The sequence below is a fragment of the Parasteatoda tepidariorum genome, chromosome 4, assembly GCF_043381705.1.
Source record: "Parasteatoda tepidariorum isolate YZ-2023 chromosome 4, CAS_Ptep_4.0, whole genome shotgun sequence".
NCBI lineage: Eukaryota > Metazoa > Arthropoda > Arachnida > Araneae > Theridiidae > Parasteatoda > Parasteatoda tepidariorum.
The window spans coordinates 15,873,127-15,898,153 of NC_092207.1; the positions used below are offsets into that span (position 1 = coordinate 15,873,127).

Genomic DNA, 25,027 nt, shown 5'->3' on the forward strand with positions numbered 1-25,027 from the left:
TTTGTTTTTTCCAGTTTATTTTCTTACTGGTTGAATGATAAATGAAGTGTTGTTAGAATATTTTAAATTACTAATAATGAAACATTAATTAGAGAAAATATCTAATGTACAGTTATTATTTTATCGCTACTGTTTAGATAAAATACTTCGCGGATGAAAAAAAGTACTGGTGTTCTCTTAAAAATCATATAGTTCTTTCTAATATAATTTTTATTATACATACTGCATCAGAAACCTTTTTTTAGCTTTTATTTTATTTAGTATTTTATTTCATTTTCAAGTTTTAACAATGCGCATCTAATCAAAGAATTTGGCACATAGTTCTGGTTCATTCGACAGCAATATTTTGCTTACAAAGAATCAATATAAATTTTTTTTGTTCGCGTTAGTTTATCTGAATTTATAATTCATTAAAATAGAATTTTAAGTTGAGAAAAAAAAATGGGACTTTTCGATACCTTCTCCTTTTTGCTTTTAATTAAAGCTCAAAAGTCTCAAAAGCTGCTCTTAACAATGTTGTGAGTAAAGTGATAATGCCATAGTTGAACAAATCGCACCTGGTTGGTAAACCAAGTTTATAATTGGAAATTTTAACCTCAAAGATGCACAGCATTCCAGTCGAGATTAAAGATGAGCTATTCAACTGAATTTTGAATCAAAATTCTCGTAAAACGGCAAGGTGACAGGAAAAGAAAATAGAATGCCTCCACACTTGAAACTTTTAAGAATTAAAAAAAAGAAAAAAAGAGGGAATTTTGTTGTCTACCCAAAAGTTACTTATCTTTAACTATTATCAAGTTTTCTTAATCGGAAAAATTATTGAATTACAAACAATATTGACTTAAGCAAGTCTTAAATCATATAATTCAAAGTACAGTTTTAATACCGAAATTTGGAGCTTGAAAAAAAAATAGTAAATCTCATTTTTAATTGCAAACTTGTAACTTAATTATAATTTTAGCATAAAAGCTAATGTAAATGTAGGAAATCATTTTACCTGAACATTTATTTCTCTGAAAAGCCTATTTATTTCCTTCAAGTCAAATATTCTGAAAAGAAAATGTCCCTGATTAATTAAGTAGTATAATATTATTGAAGAGTTACTAAAAAAAAAAAAAAATAGAAAACATCTATTATAATTGTCTTTTTACATGCAACATTTCAGTAATAGTTATTTTATTTACTTGTTAGAACTTCTAATTTACCATTAAATCTATAGAAGATAATTACATGTAATAAGGAGTTCTACGAAATACTTTAAAAGAATTGATTTTTCCTTCCTCTACAAAATACTTTCCTACGAGTTTTATGACCGCTAGAAAATGAACAAGTAATTTAAGGGCATTTTCAGAACAAAATAGAATTCCCTAAATAAAACCAATATTTTTTTTTTCTTTCTTTATTGATAGCCAATATTAATGGGGTGGGATGTTACTTTATCGTTAATGTGTGAGGCAAAGTAAGAAACCCGCCAATCAGACGACAGTCACTAACAAACTAAAGTAAAAAATAATGAAATAAAAGAATAGGTGAAACAGGGGGGAAAGCTGTTATAGTGCCCCGGAATCGACCTTGCATCTTTTCCCTACCCCCTTTGGGGTCGAAAGGAGGACGTTGATTGGACGAAAGAAGAGCTTGATTTCCACCAGCCAACCAGTTTTATCGAAAAGAGTCGGCTACATTCTAGCTGTAGGCACTAAGTGAAATCGGATTGTAAATTCGACAGGGTTACTTATTTAAGTATTTATCGCCTTTTTGCAAATTATGACGATGAATCGTTTCCATATAAGTTTTTTGACTATACATTGCTTGTTTTTAATTTATTAAATTAATTAACACAATTTAGAATTTTTGTAAAGCATGATATCTTATTTTGCTACTTAATCATAACATTTTTATTTTTATCGAATTCGACAGGGTTACTATTTTAAGTATTTATCGCCTTTTTGAAAATTATGACGATAAATCGTTTCTATATATGTTTCAGACAATAGTTTTTAATTTATTAAATTAATTAACACAATTTAGAATTTTTGTAAAGTATGATAATTTATTTTGCTAATTAATCATAACATTTTTATTTTTATCAAATTCGACAGGGTTACTAATTTAAGTATTTATCGCCTTTTTGAAAATTATGACGATGAATCGTTTACATATATGTTTCTGACAACTGTTCTTAATTTATTAAATTAATTAACACAATTTAGAATTAACGATAATTTATTTTGCTAATTGTTTATGGCATTTTAATTTTTATCAAATAAATTTGAAGAAATAAAATAATTTAGGCATCTTTACAATGTTTTCTCTAACTAATCAATTAATTATTATCCTATGAATCAATAACAATTTTCCGTTAATCTAACTTAATTGATTTCGTTAAAATAATTAATTTCAAAATATAGTTTATTATAAAATAAGTAAAAGAATTCCAAATATTATTAAAATGAAAATCAAATTTGAGTATAATTACAGAAATATTTCGTTCTCTAATTAATTTTCCCTCAAGAAATAATTTTTCTCGTAATTTTTTTTGTCATTTTTTTAGTTGAGCATAATTAAAATACAGACTATTATAATTTATAAAATATAATTGAAATAATATTTATCTTTTTAACGAAAGAAATAAAAGTCGCATATTATTTATATAAATAAAATAATTTTCATTACTAAATTTTAAAGTATAGAGAAACGTTTTCCCTATTAAATTTCTTTGTACACATAAATCAATGACATTGATATTTTTTATTTGTGTTGTGCGTTTTTATTAAATGTAAACACTTATCATTTCTAAAATATATTCTTTTTTAAATTAAATTAAATTCATATATTATTTCAATAACAATAAATTTTGAGTGTAAATACAAAACTATTTGTTTATTGAATTCCTTATGTGAAATAACTCAGGATTAGTTATTCAGTTTTTGAGTTTAATTAAGTTTATATCACTAATTGTTTCTTACATATAGATTGTCCCTTTTATTAAATAAATAAATTATTCTCTTATTACTTCAGTAAGAATAAAATTTAAGTATAATTAAAACCAAGCAAGACATAATTTTGCAATAATATTACATTTAAATATTTACATTTTACATTTAAATATTATTCTGTTAATTAATTCAGTCTTTCTATATAATGAACAAGCTTTTAAAAAAGGGTCTACAGGAATCTGATTAAATTAATTCTTACAAAATTCTTGAATACATTAAAATCTAGCATAAAATTCATTAGGTTAGGTTCATTAGGTTCATAAAAAAATAATTGCTAATCAATCAAATCCAAAATGTATGTTATGTACTGCATTGGAATAAGCAGAAATTAAATATTTTTCAAACTATAGGATGTCTTTTAAACATTTATTTTCCTTAAAATATTAAATTTTTCAAAAAAGATTTATATTAAACCAATAAAGCAATAATCAACAAAATCAGATATTAGTTTAAAAAATACAAAACTAAATTTGAAATTAGAATAAAAATTTAACAACTTAAAATAAATTACTAATTTTCTAATCGATGTATAGTTTTAAAATCTATTAGCTATTGACTAAATAATCAATAATATAACTGACCTAATGTTAATAATTCTACTGTTGTTAATAATGCTGCAAACAATTATTGAACGATTTGTTAAATAATACGCTTCATTTTTTATTCAAATTCTTTTGCATGCATGTTTGTTTGGAAATATCCATGAAATTATAAAAAAGAAAAATTAAGATAAAAAGCGCATTTTTAATTTTGCACATTCCGACGAAGAAAATTAGCTTAGTTAGAGAATTTAGCTAAATAAGCTGAAATTAGGAAATCTAGCATTTTTGAGTAACATTTTAATTTCTTTCAATTTGTGCTGTAGTCTATAAATATTCTTTTTTCATTCAAAACAATTAGTACCTGCAGAATTAAATATTTTTTCAATCTTTTTTTAAAATTTTTTTGTCAATTTTTTTTTTGTCAAATTTATTAAAAAAAAATTAATTTTAATCATTTCTTCAAAGCCTATTTCTGAAAGCAAAAATATTAATAGTAAAATATAAGTTGGATTATTGAGTTATGGAAAATTATTTAATAAATAGGAAGCGAAATAATTCTTTTAAAAAAGTTCTAAAATTAATTTTAAATCTTAAAATAATTTTTCCTTCCTAATTTTTGAAGTGCAGAATCAAACATTAAAATACTTGTTAAAATTTTAAAAACTAATTTTATTATTTAATACGAGGTTTTTTTTTATAATGGTCAAAATAGTTAAAGAATAAATAACACTGTCAACAGGGTGGATAATTTTAGGACATTTTTATATCATGCGTTGCATTTACATAACATATTTTAAATAAAATAATATCAAAAAATGTATATTGCTGTAATATTTTATAAATTTTTAATTGTTAGCAAATAACTAAAAGATTATAAAATCGTGTACGAAGAGATCTTGTAAATCAAATATAAAAAAAAACCGTATATCGTGTTCCTAATGTCTGCTAAGAGAGGGCGCTCCCAACCTGCAATGATAAAAGTCTTGGGTTTCTTCAAAGAATTGAAGAATATCAACGTTTTTTTTTCTTTTCTAGTTTTTTATATTTTTTTTTAATTATGTATTTTTTTATTAAAATTTGTTTACAATAGAAGACGTTTTCAATTGGCTAGAATACAAAATTTATAGGAGAGCGAAAAATATTTCTGAAATATGATACATAAATATTAATTGTAAATCGTATCGTTCATTATCATTCATAATTAATTTTTTTTAATGCTCTCCAACCTAATGGCATATCATCTATAATCATAATGATATATTATTTAAATTTAAATATTTTCCACTCAAATTAGAGAATGTAACTAAGAAATGAAGATGTAACTCTCATTAAAAAATTTCCATAATGATAATTGCTTGAAGAACTCATTCACAATAAAATATTTAGAGATGATATAAGGACAAAAATTGGTTTTCACTCATTATTTCTTGCGTTTTCATGAACTTTATACTTCACCAAAATTCGGTTAATTAAACATCACCTTGCAAATCTCACAAGGCAATTTAGCTTAAGTATATAATTCATAAAGGATTGAAATATTAATGTGTTAGCTAACATGTAAATCCTTATTTTTAAAGAAAAAAAAGAGAAGAAAATTTTCTTTTTGCTTAAATACTTTAGAATTAAAGAATTAAAAAATCCGTTATTACTCAAGTTTTCACAGTAGTAATTCAATTGAAAAAAAAAACGCTACATATGTCGCAATATGTACTAAACTTAGTTATAATTATTATTTTAATAAAAGAATATTTTTTCGATGAAAAAATATTAATCCCAAAAGAGTTATTAAGATAATCTACAGATCTTAAAAATTACTACTTAAAAGTTCCCCATCAGTTTGAAAAAAAAAATAAATAAAAATTTAATTTTTTTTTATTATTCAAAATGGCACTGGGTGATAAAGAGTTAACTAACATAATTACGAATGAAATAAATCGTGTCATTCTTTAAAGCTATAAAATAAAAGGCGAACGTGAATATTTAATCAAAAAAATTTTTTTTATGCCTATCGACTAATTTCCGATCTTTTTATTTTGCGGTTATGATTAACATCACTCACAAAACTAAAATTAATCACAATTCTGTGCCTTGGCGAAATTTCTTACTATTGGCGACAACATTTGGCTGTGCTTGTCATTCCAACAACCAAACATAGCTACTTTTATCGACAAGGCAAGTTAATTGCTAGGTATTCCTTTTTTCGTTTCTTTTCTTTTTTTCATTTTTTTTTTCAGACTCCACCCTCAGCCTCCTGTCCATTGGCAGCCTCAAACGGGCCCACTGGGTCCCATTCCGATCGGGGCCCTGCATTATCGAGTCGGATAATGGTTTCACAGCACAGGTGAATACAGAAAATCCGATATCTCAACTGTCTAATGGTCCTTTTTGCAGACGCATATCATTTGCAGAGACAGTTAATATTTTTTTTCTTATATTTTTCATTGACGCACACACGCGATTGGCTAATAGAAGTAATTTAAGTTTGACGTTTAAAGGAAAATTTATTGCTCCGTCTTAATTAGGAGGATTGTCTCCGTTTTATTAGATGTATTACAGAAAAAATATCTATAAAAATGTGTGGAAAATGAATATAGATGTATGTTCGGAATGTATGAGTGTTGGGTTGAATTATATTGCATTATACGTTTTAATTAATGGGTTATTTAAATTTCGTGTTTTGCTGCTTATAATTATTTTTAGTGTGCAATTCTTACTACCATTTTTTTTCTGAACAAATTTAGGTGATGGGACTTCAGATGCTTAGAATTAAAAAAAAGGATTTTACTTTTTTTTCTTTTTGCTTGTCCTATATGTAACAACGATAAATAAGCATAAGTAACGATAAATAAGCATAAGTATTGTAACAGCGATAAATAAGCATAAGTAATACCACCCTCTATAATTTTTTATTACTGTATTAATTAATCTTAGTAATTAACCTTTCTAGTAATATTTTAGTTCATATTCCTGCTTTCTTTTCTGAAAAAATTTAAGTAGTGGTTTTTTTAGGGTTTCTTTTTTTTTCTAAAAAGTAAAGTTCTTTTTTAAATTATAATAATAAAGAAATTGCATAAATAATTATTAATATAAAATTATTACTGTACAAATAATCAGCCAATCTAATATATTTTAATATCTTCAAACGTTTTTGTTTTAAACGAAGCTTACGTTCCTTTTTAACAAATTAAAAATATTTTATAATTTGCAAATGCTTTTGCTCTCTGATAAGGAAAAAAACCTTTAAAAATCATGGAAAAAAGACAAAAACTCTCGAGAAATTTGCTACTGAACAGATTTTCTTTTCTTTTTTTTTTTTTTGGTTGAAGAGCAATATAAATTTTTGAATTCAATTTTGGTATTTTTTAAATTTTTTTTTTACAATTTATATGGATATAAATGATTGTATATGTATATCTATTGCAATTTCATGCATAAAATTAAACATTGTTAATAATGTCACATTCTCTGTCCTGCAGCGATAGCACATCGATTAATTCATCGAGCAGTTTTTGTGGAAGGCCCATGTGGTAGATTGAAATCTACCTAGCATCAAATGGATAGGTTCATGACCGTCTGGGAAGTAAAGACAGCTGATGCGCAATGATAAATACATAACCACATGGAATTTTGAAACCTTATACTCCATGACTCCCTTTGCCAGAAGCTTGAGGGACTGATTTACTGAACCATAACTACTTCAAATTTCGTTTAAAAAAGTTACTTATTTAATTTCTGATTTGAAATTAAGTGAAGATAAAAAGAAAAACTTCGAAAGAAAACTTTCTTCTTCCCCAACTTTTCATAATTGTATATCAATAGTTGAAATAAATATGTTGCCGTTACAACTCGAGAGCCGTTAATGTACGCTTTACCAAGTTAATCTGAAGATTACCTAGGGTAATCTGGAATCAAGAGTTTCAGTAATTTACCCAGATAATATGCACATTAACGGTTTCATATTGTTAAGGTTCAAAATTATTTCTGTCCCATTCTTATTAATTCCATAAATTGTTGATTATCTGATTGAATTAACTAGTTTTTTTTTTTTTTTTTTTNTTTTTTTTTTTTTTTTTTTTTTTTTTTTTTTTCGATCGAAAAACAAATAAAAAGCATTATGTTAATTTCCTTTATTATTTAAATATTTTAAACTATTTGATTCCCGCAGCTTAATAATTCATTAATTCTATCAATTATTGTGCTAATTGCTTGACTGTGTCGACTTGATTTTTTAAATATAATATAATATAATATAATATAATATAATATAAAATAATATAATATAATATAATATAATATGTATCGTAAATAAATTAAATTTAATCAATCGCGCTTTTCATTCAATAATATAATTTATGAATAAAAATAAAAGGAGGTGAATAAACTTAATAAATCCCATGTGTAATTGTATCGTAAAATTTCGGAATGATTGTAATAAAATGTAATTAAATTAATAACGCAAGCAACGTTAAATTAAATATATGAAGAAAAATTGTAAAGAGAGCACTTAAATTCAATTAATCTCGCTTGTCATTGTATAGTAAAAATACTAAATGAAAACAAAGTAATTCAAGATAATAACATCTTGAGAGTTTCTCATCAATATGTCAGGAAAATACAATATGCATACGAAACTAATGAATGAAATCATTAATAAAAAAAGTATAGAGTCTACCGTATGCATTAGCATATAGTATTCTAATTACTAGTTCACAATATGTATTATTAGCATACAGTATGCATTAGCATATAGTATTCTAATTATTGGCACACAGTATGTATTATTAACATACAGTATGCATTAGCAAACTCTATGCAAGACAGCAATACCCAAAGGATGCTAAAACATGAAATACTTAACGCAGATTTTTCATTAGTAAAAAGTTCGGCATTTGTACTATTATTTCATGTTGATTTAATAATTTATGAGAGTTTTGTTATTTTTTTATGAATGGCAAAATAAAATATAGTGCTTAACTAATAAAAAACGTTAACTTTTACGAAAATTGAGAAATTACGCATTTACAAAATTTCAGATTGTTATGAAGAAGGTACCATAGGGGTTTTATTTCAGATAAAGATAACTACAAAAATTTAACAAATATTTTTTCGATTAAAACTAATTAAATATATCCGCCTACATTTTAAAAATATTTATCTACTTTATTTTTTTTTATTTACATTAAAATCGTACGCAGAGTAGTGAAATAATTTTTTTTTTCATTTCTCTACGTATGATTAAAAATAAATATGAAAAAAAAACAGAAAAAATATTTAGTAAAATAGATCTAAGAAAATCTAGCAAGTTATTTTTGCTAAAGATATCTGCAAAAATTACCAAATATTTTTTTCAATTCAAAATTATTTAAATATATTTTCGTAAACTATAAGAAAAGGTAATTTACTTATTTTTATCCTACTTTTATACTAATACTGAACATTGAAAAAGAAAATTGCCCTTTTTTTTCATTTCTCTGTGTACAATTAAAGATAAATATTGAAAGCATAAAAAAATATTGAGTAAAATAGATGTGAAAAAATAAATAGCTAGTTATCAAACGAAAAACATGCGCTTTAAATACAAGCGCTAAATGACAAAGTTTGTTTACAATTCAGCCCGCCCTATTTCTAAAAATTCCCCTATACATATAATCATAATTTATGAGAAATAATTTGAATATAATAATTCATATATTTCGCAATTCATTTTCAAATATTACGTGTTATTCACATTTTTATGTTGAGAACAAACAGATGGTTGCATAACAAAATTTCGTGAGTCAGCAATATTAAGCAAGTTCATGAATATTAGCGGTAATTTTTTTAAGAAAAAACATCGCAGATTTTCTAATAAAGAGTAATTCTAACCAAAATAAATTGCTTTTTAAATTATTAGTTGCGTGATAAATTTTTTATGCGTGATTAAAATTTGTGTTTAGGAAGGATAATATGAACAAATTGCATTTAAGTGGTATACGCAATAAGAAAAATATTTGGTTGAATATTTAGTTGTAATGACTACTTTCATGAAACATTAAGAGTACTAATTCAGGATATTTATTTATGTAACAACACAGAATATTTGAAAAAAAGAATCTAATTTTTAAAAGATCAACACATAATTTACCATAAAATCATTACTAAAGGTAAAACTTGTCTATTATTATATGCGAGTTTTGGCAAAACATTACAGGAATTATTTTATCTTCTTAAAAGTCTATTATTTGTTGTTAAGAATCGCAAGTTTTTTCAATAATATAGATTTATAGAATACAATTTAGATTGTATCTACTTTTTTCCGCTGCATTTTTTATTTCATTTATAACATTAAAATTAAAACAATCACAGTCCTTTCAGTTTTGTATAATACATAATGACCCATTACGATATCAAGAAGATATTAAGGAAAATATATTCAAATTTGCACAATATCTAAGTGTTTAAGGCTTTGTTTACTTTATTAGTTTAATAGTTTTAAGGGAATATTTTTAGTAGTAAAAAGTTAAAAGTATAGTTTTTTAATGGAAAACTCTGTTATTTATTTTCATTTCATTTTTGTATAAATTTTGACAGAAAATAATAAATTGTTATAATAACGCTAAATAAATATTGTTCATAACATTAAATAAATCTTGTTAAAATAAATTTTAACAATAAAAACTGCATTACTTTTCTAATAAATGTGTTTCCGTTCGAAATTTTTTATTTCTTTTTTTAAATATATTATATATATATTTAATGCTTTTTACTACACCGATGAAAGAAATACTTTTTATTACACCGATGTCAAAACTATCAAAATATTGTAAAATTTGTCTGTTTCTGGATCTGTAGGAACACCGAAAAAGCACAAAAATTTTTACCGATGAGCTTTGGTAATGACTTTTTTTCAAAATTGTTAATGAAGTATAGTTTTTTTACCATGCTGTTTCTCTTTTGATTTTAATTTCCGGAGAAAATTTTAAAAGTTTATGTAATGTATTTTAAAATAATATAATGTGTTATTAAAATTATCAATTTGAAAGAAAAATTAATTCAAATAACATTTCTCAATACACATTATTTGAAAAAAAAAAAACTTTGAATTTTATGGTTAAAATAAAGGTTAATTTCTACAATTTTAAACATGTTTTAATTAGATTTTACAAACTTATAGATTTAATTTTCTGCACTGAAAAAATAATGCTATCAAAACAACAAGAATATGGTAAGACTTACAGTTTTTCTGGATCGGTGGATGAAAAAATAAGCACAGCAATGTTTATCTAAATGCTCTGATAATGAGTTTTGTTAAAACTAACTATTAAATGCTGCAAATTGCCATTTAACTAAATATGTAATTTGATAGTAAATGTTAGAAAATTTAGTAATAAGAGCTGTACGTTATAATATTATATACAATTATAATATAATAAGAACTATAATTTTGAAAACAGAATTTCCGGTAAACTATTACCATACGAACATAAAAGCTACCAAATAAGTGATTTAAACATTGCATATTTTGATTTTATCACCAGAATAATGTTTTTGTTATTAGAAATGTTATTATCATTCAGGCTCGGTAATTTCACCAGAATTTTTCTTGGCGTGTTGGAAGATAATTAAATCCTATAAATATTCTTCTGATATCTCATATTAAATAAGTACTCCTTGTGCAATAGTAATATGAATATTATTGTTCAATTTAATTTTATCTATTAGATCAATTTAAGATCAAAATTAAAATAAATATATTTAATTAATTAATCTTTATTATTTTATAGATTTAAGGAAATCGCGTGATCTTATCAAGGAGCTGCTAACTCTATCAGTTCCCAACATGCTACATAGATGGCGCCATACATTTCACAAAATGAATGGTCCTGAAGAAATAAATAAATTTGTATAGAATGTTTCAGAATTGAAAGAAGGAAAATCTATTGTGAGTATATCATAATTTGAATAAAGGAATAATGAAATAATTTGTATGGACTGTGTTTTTTATGGCGATATAAATGATATTACTTAAATCTCTTATTAAAAATAAATACATCAATTGTAATCATTAGCGTTGTAAATATTCGCTTTCATTATTTTTGTGCAAAAATGTGCTTATATATAAATGCGAGTGCTTTTAAATGTTAAAAATAACTGTTATATTTTAACAATTTAATTGATTTACCAGTATGTCCTAATAATTCGAAACAAAAATAATTAAGCATTTTTTTAAGCTTTTTTTTCAAGTGAATTAGTTATACAAATAATTTTATTCCGATCTAAATTTCAGTTTTCATTTACAGTTTAAGTTAAAAATAATAATAATTAATATACTATGAAAACTTTAAAAAAAATTTAAATTATAAAATAATGATAAATTTAATTTCATAACTTTATTCTTCCTAAAATCAATAGTTAAAAGGAATGTTTTATATTAAAAAATTACAGATTCTTGAGTATTTTAAAGTTAATAACACAAGAAGAAAAAAATCTTTTAGATTCATAGTTTAACTTGTATATTTTTTGTAATTGTCCAGTTAAATTTCTTAAAATTTATTTTTTATTTATATTTTTCTAAAAAATACGCCTGAAGATAATAAATTTAATGAAAAAAATCAATTCCATTCTGCAAATCCAGAGCGAGAAACTGTTCAAAAGGAAATTAAATTGTTTATTATTAACAATACAATTATTAATTAATTATTGATAATCTAATTGTCATTATTATAAAAAGGTTTTATTTATTAACTTCTCTTTACCACCATGATTCTTAATTATTAAAGTTTCCCAAACCATATTAATTCACTATTACCAATTCACTTTTTACTAATTATCACAGTCTTACAATTTTTCTATTAGTTTTACAATTATTTATTATTAAATATTAGTCAGCAATTTTTAAAATAATATTAAGTAAACATGTATTATTAGCTTTATAATTATTTATAGATTTTACCAATGACATTTTTAATTTATAATTATTTTCTTATCTGCTAATTAATCATTATAATTTTTGCCTCCACTTGTACTTCTTAATGTACAAATCATTATTTGTAAAGTTATAGTAAAATTTCAAATTTAGCACATTTAAGACAAAACTTAATTTTTAATAACTTAATTTTTGTATAATACAATCTCTCCCTTATATTGGATAATTAAATTGCTGTTAGTAATTATTAATTATTGTTATGATTATTATTATTTTAATTAGGACTATTGAATGCAAAATTTCAAAATATTAAACATCATAATTGTAAATTATTAAATAGGGTAGGTATGAACTACATTTAAAATAATTGAAATATTTTAGCTTGTCTCAAATATTAAAATATTACGATATTTATGACTTGCCTAGAGTGATATAAATAGTTTTGAATGAATGAATAAATAAAAATGAATAACAATAACCAAGAATAATGAATGAACAACAATAAAGAAAGAATAACAACAATCAAGAATGAATAAATAGTTTTGACAAATGACGTAAAAGGTCATTTACAAAAGGAAATTGTCTCAACGTTCTATGCTGCACTTCTGAAAACCATTTAATCAATGTTTAATCAATGTTATGAGGATTTCTTGATGGAGCTAACCCGCATTTGCGGTACATGGAGAGGAAGACCAGGAGAACCTCCCACAGTTAGCCTGGCGGCAAAGGGACTCTAACCCATTCAGTACATGTATATAAAATTGAGGGGCTTGGGAGAAAAACCAGTCGAATTCAATGCTTTAAAATGGATTTTGTCAGTACACAATGTTGTTGTATATAGCCTTTATCTGCAATATTAATCTATTTTGATCATGCAGATAGATAAACAATTTAGAAATACGAAAGAAATGTAGAGTTCGATCATAGCTTCGGACAAAGTAGCTTTTTTGATTACTTTAGAAGCCGGGACGTGTGAACCTAGATATTACCCTTGTTGTTGTAAAAAACGCTTTAATTTAAATAATAAATAAAATCAAATATAAAACTTCTCCGTGAGACATCGTATTTATTTCATAGAACTTAATTCTATGGAACACAATACATAGAACTAAGGGACACGAAAATGTAGTGCACAACGCCATCTAGTGGTCATTCAAACACATAAAATTGACATATTGCCTTGCAAAAATTTGCAAGAATTTTTCGTAATTAAGCTAAAATTAATCTTTATTTTCAGTGAAATAGTGTATGTAGTTTGAAATTGAACACAGATTCGAATTTCATGCTAATAGGTTGAGTTTTCTCTATTTAGCTTTTATTATTATTTTTCGCTTTCTATGATCATTAAGAAAATGGCGCAAAATGTCAACAAAAAAAAAATAGCATAGTTTTCCTCTTCTTTTTTTCGAAATAAACGTGTCTGGAGCTAATTTCTTAATAATTGAAAAGTTTCCCCGCTTTTACGTTTTCTGGACTTGAAAAACTACGCAAAAATTATAATTCATCAATTAGTTTTGAAAGCTCTTACGTAAATGACCATACATCTCCTAATTGCAGGCTTTTAAGATATTTCATGAATATTTTTAATTATTTTTCTATTTTTAAATAAGTTAAATTAAATCAAGATAACTAATCTAAAACTACTACATTGCTTCAAGTGTAAAGCGTATGTGTAAATTTTCTTTTCTTTTTAAAATGATCTTTAAAAAACAATCTACTAATAACGTTCCTCTAAGATACATTGCCTTATTTTATTAACTACACAAAGTAATTTTTTCTTTTAAGCATATTTCTATTTCATATGAATAACATAAATTAAACGGATAACCCAGGTGAAAATAAGATGCATGACATTTTTTTTCCAAAATTTTAACCGACTCCTTTATAAAAATAAGACCATTATAGCATTTATAGTACTTTTAATGCTATTAAATGAATAGCATAAAAGTGTATATAGATATTTAAAAAAAATGAATTGTGTTCAGCGTTGCGATAAATGTTTTTTCGCTGTAGTATTAGAGATAGACAAATTAGTTCCGGTGAGGGCAGACTAAAATGCCGTGGGAAAAAAATGACTTCGGATTGTTGAGTTGGATTAAACGTGAGTTGCGTGTTTTGAGCCAAGTGACTCATTTCTACTTTTTGTATCATGTATAGTATTTTGTATTTTAACATTTGAATTACTTTGACATCATGCTTTTAACAAAATTACGTAATGGAATCATACATTTCAATTGAATTCACTTTATTTTAGATGGAGAGCAGGTGAAAAGAATGAACAGTTGCATGGGGATGTCATACCAAATTGACCTACAGTAAAAATACAATTGAACTTAAAAGCATTCACTTGTAACTACAGACTTTTTAAAGTACCACGCATTAATGAAACACTATAAAGACACTAATGTCTCCTAAAAATGTAAATGGTTGTCAAAATGGAAATAACTTGTCTATTAAAATTACGGTGTCATAGTTACAAAATTGCTTTTTAATGTCATCACTGAGCTTCGATTTCAAAAAAATTTATGTAAAACATATATTAACTACTGAAAAAATACATATTTTCTTAAAAAAAAATCAAAAATATTTTTAATAAAAAATAAGTTTAAACTTGAAAAACAAATTAATTTAAAAAATGTATTTTATTTATATTTTTGTAAAAAAAAACTATGAGAGCACATGTAGACCGAGAAAACAATTCTAGTAAAACTGCTTAGCATTTACACTTCTGGTAAAAGGAAAAAAAACGCTCTGGAAATCAGAATCAAAATACAGTATTTAAGATACGGTATTATATACAGTAAAGTTAGTAATTGTTTCCGTTCATATGGTAATGATTTAAGGGAAATTCTTGTTTTCAAAATTATGGTTTTCATTGCCAACATTTAGTAAGAAATATAAAACTAAAAAGTATATTTAAACGAATATATATTTTTTATGCCATGCTCTAAGGCATCATGATAAAATAACCAAATTTTAACCCATTTACTAAATTTAATCACACATTATAAAACCCTATTTCATTGCGAACAAAATAATTACCAAAGTGGTAAAATTTCAAAGCTTTTTTGTTCACCCTTAGAACCAGAAACACGGTTAATTTTACAATATTCTGATAGTTTTGTCAAAACATTTTTGTTAGTGTAGAGTACAAAAAAATTTCATAATATAAATTGTTTTCAAAAGGGTTTCAATACTGATTATAGACGCATGGCACTTAAATATGCTTATTAAGTAGCTAATTTATTAATTATGGTACGAAACTAAACACAAAAACGTGATTTCTAAACTTGGATGAACTTGATTTTATTTGAACAATTCTAATTTTTATTAGTCCAATTAATAACTATTTTATGTACTATAATAAAAAAGAAACATTTTTTTTTGCATAATATCTTAACATTTTCTACTTAAAATGAAACAAAGCAAATTTCTGATTTACTTAAAAATTAAACCTAACTATAATTGTAAGAAGTATTTTAATTTTCTGATTGAATATATAATTTTAGCTTGATGATAAAAATTAAATATTGGTTTTTACTGATTGAATATCTTAAACCATACATTTAATTTGCTAAATATGTGGCAATGAAATATTTTTATTTTCTTACAGGGCTCATTAGCCACTAACAAAGCCACTGACATAAGCTACAGACATTAACCACTGACCGGAACTCTCATAAGGTGTCAGTATTCAGCGAGACTGATTGATTTACATAGCTTTTTTTTTTAAATTCGCTGAAAAATTATTTATTAATCGTTTTATTTGACAAAAATATTGGATTTGATAGTTAAAAAGAAAGTTTTTGTAAATTTTGATGATTAAAAATTTATAATTTAGTTAAAGCTAACGCTTTAGGCCGAAATATGCCTCCAATTTTATTTATATGACTCTAATTTCATGCATAATTTAAAAATATTTTTTCCTTAATTATATGAAACGCGTAAAATATTCAAGGGAAATAGTATATATATATATATATATATATATATATATAGTAGAAAGAAAGAATGAGGAAATACTTAAAGAATTCATCTGAAGCACTTGAAAAAAAATTGTTGTACAGCTCTAGTGCGACGTAAATAAAATACCTACCTGAAAAAAAATTGTATATAGTTTTGTGCAAAGCATTCAACAATAATTTAATTTATGTAATCTTAAATGAAGTACGCTTAGTTTTTATGTTGTTTAGAATTGCTTTTTATTTAAAAAAAAAATCCTTATGTTTAAACAAAAAAAAATTTTTTTATCTGTAAAAATTTATATATATATATTTTTTTTTTAACTTTCCATTGATTATTAGTCAAAGTTTTTATCATATAGTGATATACTAAAAACCAATTTTAGCTATTTTACTCTAGCATTGAACATTTTTTAAGGCTTAAATTACTCCAACTTGATACCTTCTTCGGTTAAAATGTTAAAAATATTTCTGAGTATTTTCCTTCTACAAATATCCGGTCGTTCTCACATTTCCATTGAAAATAAAAACAGCCCTTATCTTCTTTCTAATTCTGTTTTATGACCCCTAGAAACATTCAAATCAAACATGAATATATTTATTCTTTACTTTTAGTGATATGTTTTGGCGATAATAGATACTAGCCAAATTGTGTTATCATAGCCAGGTGGCAGTTGTTATCTAACATGGAATTGGGGGACGGGGAACTACAAATGTGAGTTTTTGATGTTCATTTTTATTTTTTTTTTTTCATTTTTAATGCACGCAACAATATTTTAGAATGTGAATTGGCCGTTGGGTTGCATTTAAATGCGCAACATAGTTGCAAAATAATCTTAAGTTCTGTATGCACAAAATTGCGCTAGAAAAGAAAATATTTTAAATAAAAATAAATATTTTATCTCGATGTTGAACAGAACTTAGAGGGGAAAGAGGAAGATATTTTTGCTTTCAAGGCACCAGGTTGTCTAGATATCTCTAAACAACAAATAAAAGTCGTAATTTTTTCTTTTATATTTATTTAATTTTAAATGTATTTCTAAATTTTAGATAAGATTTTATTTTCTAATTTAATTTTGAAATTAGCAATAAACAGTTGAAATTGTTTCTTGTCTGCATCATTATCCAATTTACTTTTAAAAGAAATAAATTCTTTCCTTGATACATAGTTAATATTTGTAATTAGATGTAAAAATAAATAGTAATACTCATTTGATATGAGCTTTAAAAATTAGAACGCATTTTTTCGCTAATTAAGCAATTTGGGAAATGTATTTAAAAATTAGGAACTAAAGCATGTTCAATTGATTAATTCGAAGGGTAAAAACTTAAATAAAAAATAAGTAAATATTTCATGTGAGATTTGATAGTAATTGTCTTCTATACATCTATACATAATAATAAAAGCGGCTGTGTGTGTGTGTGTGTGTGTGTGTGTCTGTAATCACAATATATCGCCCCAGAAGCCTCGCCCAGGCACGAAACTCGGCACATAATTGTGTTTTGACATAATGAAGAAGTATTTTTTTTCTTTTTCAAAAATTTGGATTAGTTATTTAGTTATCAGTCATTTTGTAAGTCTATGCTTTTCGTCTGCTTTTTCGTCTTCAAAGAGCCATATTCAAAAAACTATTAAAAAATGCATATACTTTTCCCCACTCTTATAAATGTATGCTAATGCGAACCTTACAATTGAAATATTAATTTTCGACAACTTAAACCAATAATATACGAAGGAATTAATAATTTAATTGTAAAGTTCGCATTAGTTTACATTTATTAAAGTGGAGAAAAGTTTAACTTTTGTATTAAAAATGTGGCAACATATTCGATACGTAAATAGAACGCTTCGCTTTGATATATTTGTCGCTGTTCATAATTGTTATAATAAGTTTTTCTTCTTCTTTCCACGCTCTTTTTTTTTTTTTCTTAAGCGAAGACGATAATTTTTATAGCGATATTGTAGTACTTTGTACAACTAAAAATTCTTTTCACAACACTTTAAAAATATTTACTTTATTTTCTTTATATATACAGAGAACAGTCGGCAAAGAATTCGATTAGGTTGAAAAACATTTCGCTAAAAAGGAACGAATTCCAAAAGAAAAAATAAACAACTTAAAGAATAAAAATGCTGATGCCAGCCAATTTTTTGAAAGTTAACTTAGAAATAACAAACCAAACGATGTTAAATAACAAACCAAACGATGTTAACAAAATGACGTAGAAAGCGCAACTAGATCAAAATTATACAAGCACAACTAGATCAAATTATAATACCTGAGTGCTTGACGTAACAGATATAGAAATAGAATTTGATACCATAAAAAATTATATAGAAATAGAAATTGATACCATAAAAAATTTATTCGTTTTCGTGTTCTTTTCATGTATTTAGCATTTTAGTTTTTTTTTTCTTAAGCGTTGTAGCTATATAATTTCAAACATCCTCAAGAGCTATAACACATCTGCAGCAGAACTGGATATGAAGACAAAATTGCAGGACAGGAACACTTTAATTGTCCACTAATCTTCAGATTTCCTGCTATGTTTTAAAAAACTTTATTTGTGAAAACCTTCAGCGTGGCGGACAGCTGGCCGCCTTAGGCGGCTAGTACTAAATAAAAGTAAGAGAGAAAATAATTATTCTACTCAGATTGCAATTTTTTGAAAATAATTTAATGTAACGATTTATGATGAATTTTCTTGGAATTTACTTTTACAAAAAATACTTATTAAGGAATACCACCTTCCATGAATACTACTGCTATAAACTATGAGCAAAAGAAAAGTTTATTGAAAAATTAAACAGCTAGGTGACTGCTCCCCAGCTTGCTCCCGCTCATCAACCTTGGTTTATGCTTCTCATTCACCATTGTTCTTTTTCCCGTTAAAGGTTGATATTTTCCCCAGAAACACATAGCATTTTATTACTTTACCAAAACATTTCGACAAAAATTACCGCTTTTTAGTGCTCCCATACATTATATAAAATTTTTTACTTCACGTAAAAATACTAATATTTAAAGAAGGACGTCTTAACTTTCAGCATAATTCCTTGTTATTTTATGCTATTATTTCAGTTGAAATAGCAGCAGTACTCTTATTTTAACAAAAAAACTCTGCCTTTTTTCACCTAAAAAGAAAAAAAAAACTATCAATTAATTATCTAAACATTGTACTCGGGGTGAGAAAATTTGCATGTCCAGTCCACGCTGGGATTGAACTTTGATTAAATCACCGGGAGGCGACAGCTCGATCCCCTGAACCAGGGCAGCTCGAGCGTTTGGTTATGAAGAAAAAGTTAAAACTTTTTTCACCTTAAAAATCTTATTAAAGTCATATTTGAGTGAAAAACATTTAAAATTATATTGGCTTAACCTGCGAAAAATGTCTGACAATTTACCGTAAAATTATATCTAAAGACAGATAATAATCAGATAGATTTAACAACAGATCAGGCAGAGTATCAATTCGACATTAGAATAGAATCGCTGTTTTATTTATACGATATACAAACCCATAAAATAATTTCATCAAAGTAAGAGATTGTACAGAAAGTAGTCACAAAATGATTAGAAACAAAAATAAAGTTATGTTACTGTCAGCAAGACTGCTAGGAAATAGTTAGAAATTGAATTAACAATCTTAATCCGTTTATGATTATGGGGAAAAACAGAGAAAAACTTTTCTGTGAAAAACTTTAAACCGTCAAAAATACAGAAAAAGTCTGTAAAAAAAACGGGAATTTTTTGCAGTGTGTAGGTAACTATTTAAAACAGAAATTTTTTTTTTATTAATTTTTGAATTTTTTTTTTCCTGTAAGCAATTTGGTTTTTTCCCCATAGTTATTTTGCCAGTGTAATCATAAAATCTATAACTATGTACTATAGTCAAAAATATAAGTGACTGATTATTCATCCTCATGACTTTTAGATTGCAAATTTAGAATATTTTGATTTGTTTATTTTCGAAACAATATGAAGCATAGTTTTATTTTATTATTATTATCATTATTATTATTATTGTACATTTAAATACAGTATTACTATTGAATACTTTATTAAAACTTTTTTTTTAATACTTATAGTTAGATTTTTGTTGGAAAAAGAACTATTTTAATAAATTCTTTCTATATTCAAATGAAGGCAATGTAAATATAATCGTTTTAATTATACAACATTCGTAATACAACATGGTAAATAAACCATGAGATTATGTTTATAGCTTATGATTACATGTATCGCGTTGTTTCATCATAATTACTGGAAAGACATACAACTCTTTATGATGCAAGATATTATAGTTAATTGTTTATTTGTAATCTGTATTTGTCCTAATTTGAATTTTTATGAGATGGCATTCAAATCTTTCATAATTCTGTTGCGATTTTGACTACTTAAATGTCGTATCAAATATCTACCTTAATTATGCATTATCAAATATCTACCCTAGCATTATAGAAAAATAATAATATCAATAAAAACTGCATCAGTATTCAAATACAGAAAACTAGATAGTTTATTTATTTTAACTATGAGCAAGTTTTATTTTTCAGATAAAAAATTGCGAATTTTATTACATTAAAAAAATTATTTATTTTAAATAAGAAGAAACTATATTAGAAACTATAAGAAGAACTTTCTAAGAAAATAATTTACAACCAAAAGCTCTATTCAATACAATTAAAATACTAATTTAATACATTTGAGACTAATTTGGTGCACCGGAGAGACTAATTTTAGAACGGAAGATTCATTTTTCCGCCTTCCGTGACGTATTCAATACCGTATGAGGGAAGAATAAAAATCCATTATTTTTATCTCCAGTAGGATTCGAGTTTTGGAATTCCAAACATTCGGAAAAAAAACTTATTCCAAGGAAGAAAACTGGGTTTAATTCTTATTTCCTATACACGAATAGGATATAGGTTGGAGGAGTAGAAAAAGGGGGGTAGTCAAAAGAAATCTTTAAAAGTCTCCACCGCCCCACACCATTACACTCTCTACCGAATCGATAGCAATAATAAGAAACGTCCAATACGATGGCCAGAAAAGGGAAAAAAATCCCTATACCGCGCTATTCTAAATCCCTGTATCCAAACACTTTTAACTGATACGATCCCACTCGAAAATCCTGGAAGCAAAACACGCATTTTACGAGAAATTGCCAGCGTCCCTGATAGCGCGTCTTCCCTTTTTTATAATCATTTGCTAGATGGACCGAGAATTTAAAAGCCTTATTTTCTTTCCTGTTTTTTTTTTCTTTCAAAAATTCCGATCCGGCGTGATGAGGCGATTTGGGGAGGAGTGGGCCATGTGTATTATGTGCTTCATAAAGGAAAATGTGCATTCCTCTCAAATATCCCCATTCCAAGCACCCCTCATTTTGGCTGTTTGCACAAAACTGATTATCATTACGTGTTTTTCACCACACGAAAACTGATTTAAGCGTAAAACCGAAGAAAAGTCTTGCACCTAAAAACATATTGATAAATCACCTGAAAGTGAATCAATTAGTAAGTAGTAATAGGTTAATTAGGCTCATTTTTGCTGTTTTCACAAAAGTGATTATCTTTACGTGTTTTTCGCCACACAAAAACTGATTTAAGCGTAAAACAGAAAAAAAGTCTTGCACCTAAAAACATATTGATAAATCACCTGAAAGTGAATCAATTAGTAAGCAGTAATAGGTTAATTAGGCTCATTTTTGCTATTTTCACAAAAGTGATTATCTTTACGTGTTTTGCGCTACACAAAAACTGATTTAAGCGTAAAACCAAAGAAAAATCTTGCACCTAAAAACATATTGTTAAATCACCTGAAAGTGCATCAATTAGTAAGTAGTAATGGGTTATTTAGGCTCATTTTTGATGCTTTCACAAAAGTGATTATTTCTACGTGTTTTTCACCACACAAAAACTGATTTAAGCATAAAACCGAAGAAAAGTCTTGCACCTTAAAACATATTGTTAATTTACCTGAAAGTGATTCAATTAGTAAATAACAATAGGTTAATTCGTTCATATTAATGAGACTTTACTAGTATATAATTAGTACAAAATAACGAGAGTCAATTAGCGCATGAATTGTACATAATAATCATGGTTTTGACTATCTAAGACACATGTATTTAAACTGATAGTTATTAATTAATGTAACAGTTGTGTCGACTAAGTTTATATAAAAGATTATATATAAGTGCAAATGTCTTTAGTTTTTAAATATATCTCTAAATAAAATATATATCTTTCTCGAAGAAGATAATTGCTAAAAAAGGAAAAATTAGGTACGTTATTTATAAACAAAATTAAACAATAATTGAGTTATGCAAACTTGATAATTTTTAAATTTATATTTGCCATTTTTAGAACTGATAAACATTATGTGTTTTTCACTGAACAAGGACTGATTTAAGTGCAAAACCGACTAAAACAGATTTGCACTTAAAAAAAATATTGTAAAAACATATGAAAGGGAATAAATTAGCTCATAAAAGTACTTTAATTGCAACAAAATAAAATATGATAGTTTTGATACGTTAAAATATATTCATTAAATCTGGATATGATTAACACAATAAAGCAGTTTTATCATTCAAGTTTATGCAAAAGATTGTACTTAGGTGTCTTCATCTTTTAAATTTATCCCTAAACAAAATATATAAATCTTGTTCAATGAAGTAAACGAGTAAAACTGGATCGCTATGCAAGAAAGTATGCAAGTCGCAAGCTTGTACTAAGCATGCAAGAATGTCAATGACTAGTAAAATCAAGCAGTTCAAAAACCAGTTAAACTGTATAGCAGTTTAACTTTTTACACCAAGACATTTTTATCAGCAATTAGAGTCAGCTGAAAATTGTTAACTGTTAATTGAATTGTTAATGCATTGAAGTACATTGTTTCAGTCTCAACTTCTAAATCTATGTAAGTATAATTTATTTATCACAACATTTAACTCAGGAATGATATGAATACTTACATTTGAAAAAGTATACATCCTTTTTGCAAATTAATTAAAGTTAACAATATTCTAACAGTAATAGCGTTAAATTTAACAATAAGTTCACATTTTTGAGCCCAGCTAATCCGAAAATAAAAATACTACCAAAATAAGGAAAAATTTACCATGTTTCTGGCTCTATATGAACACCAAAAATTTCGGTAATTGTTATCAAAGCGCTTTGGTGAAGATTTTGGTAAAATCAGCAATAAAATATGGTTTTATGATTTGTGATAAAATTTTATAATTTTATCATGATATCTTAGATCATAACTTAAAACCATTTATTCGATTAAATTTGCTTTTTAGTTTATCATTTTTTACTAAATGTGTGTTAATATGACTTGCAGTTTTGAAAATCTGAATTTCTGGTTACTCCTTACCATATTTACGAAAAATTACTAAATGAATGGTTTAAATACCGTATATTTTGGTTTCATTACCAGAAATATATTGCTTTTTTAATTTTTTTTACCTGAAAAGTCATTACTGTACAATACTGTAATTTTGCATTTTTTTTTCTCCGTGTACCTTTTCAACTTTAAAATGCAGTCATATGTATGATTATCGATTCGGTCAAATGTTTCCCTAGAAGATCTTACATTTCTATAGTTTATTTATCAATCAAAAACCATTAAGTTGCATATTTTAATTTTATCCTTTAAATTAATATGATTAAAAATTATTTGAAAAGTTGTATTTTTACAAATGAGAAACGTTTCAGTTTTAATCAAACAAAATAATAAAAATATAACAAAAAATGTATTAGATGAAAAAAAAATTGGAATTGTGTTCATTTCTCCCTTCAAAAATTCTAAGAAATATACGATAAACTTAATAGTAAGGTGGCTGAAACTTTCAACAGCTTTTCTGACAAAACTTTTGGGGAGATATTTTCCAGACTGCAGCTACCCTCCATATTTTAATGATCAAGAACTCAAATTTGTTGGAAAAGGTTTTGCTTATTTAGAGAAAATTCGATTTTGTCTCCGATTTCGTTACAAAACTATTATTTTCTCCTTAAGTTAGCATAATTAAAACCATATTCGGAAAACCATTTAGATTGCTGGTCAGCACACTGTCATAAAACTAATATTTATTTCGACTTTTACAGTTTCCTTCTCATAATAAATAAATTACTTAATTCTTCTAAATAAATGCTGTAATTGAGCTATTACTTTTAACCCTTTTTTACTTAATGTTTTGTTTTCTTTTTTCCTTCTAAATGACCGTATTCTAAACGTATCTCACACCACTGTTCTGTTGAACATTACCAAATACGCTTTTTTCTCCTGTTTACCTTATTTTTCCATTTATTTTTATGGTAAACACTCTCTTTTTTTTCTGTTTACTTTCTCTAATATACTTTACCACCCGATCCTAGTCCATGAGCCTGATTACAAAATTCCATATATACAGATAATCGGAGTATATATATTTCTAAATTCCTCTGCACACAAACACAAACCACTTCTAAATCTATATTGCCAATGTGAACTTGAAAAAAAAAGAAGAAAACTTAAGCCGAGGTTTATGGGATTGGCAGACTAGAGCAGTTTTCGATGATGATGATATTTACTTTATGAAAGCGAATATGGGTGCGCAGGGAATTTGCAGCGC

The 25,027-nt window shown here is 25.7% G+C and overlaps 1 long non-coding RNA gene across 1 annotated transcript in view; it reads right to left on the minus strand.

The window, feature by feature from the left end:
- The window catches only part of LOC107453389 (uncharacterized), a 209,993-nt gene that overhangs the window by 151,472 nt on the left and 33,494 nt on the right, over positions 1 to 25,027 (minus strand). The window contains exon 2 of the long non-coding RNA XR_001585319.3: positions 998 to 1,049. This is a non-coding gene — a long non-coding RNA (uncharacterized lncRNA). The remainder of the gene's footprint in view (positions 1 to 997; positions 1,050 to 25,027) is intronic.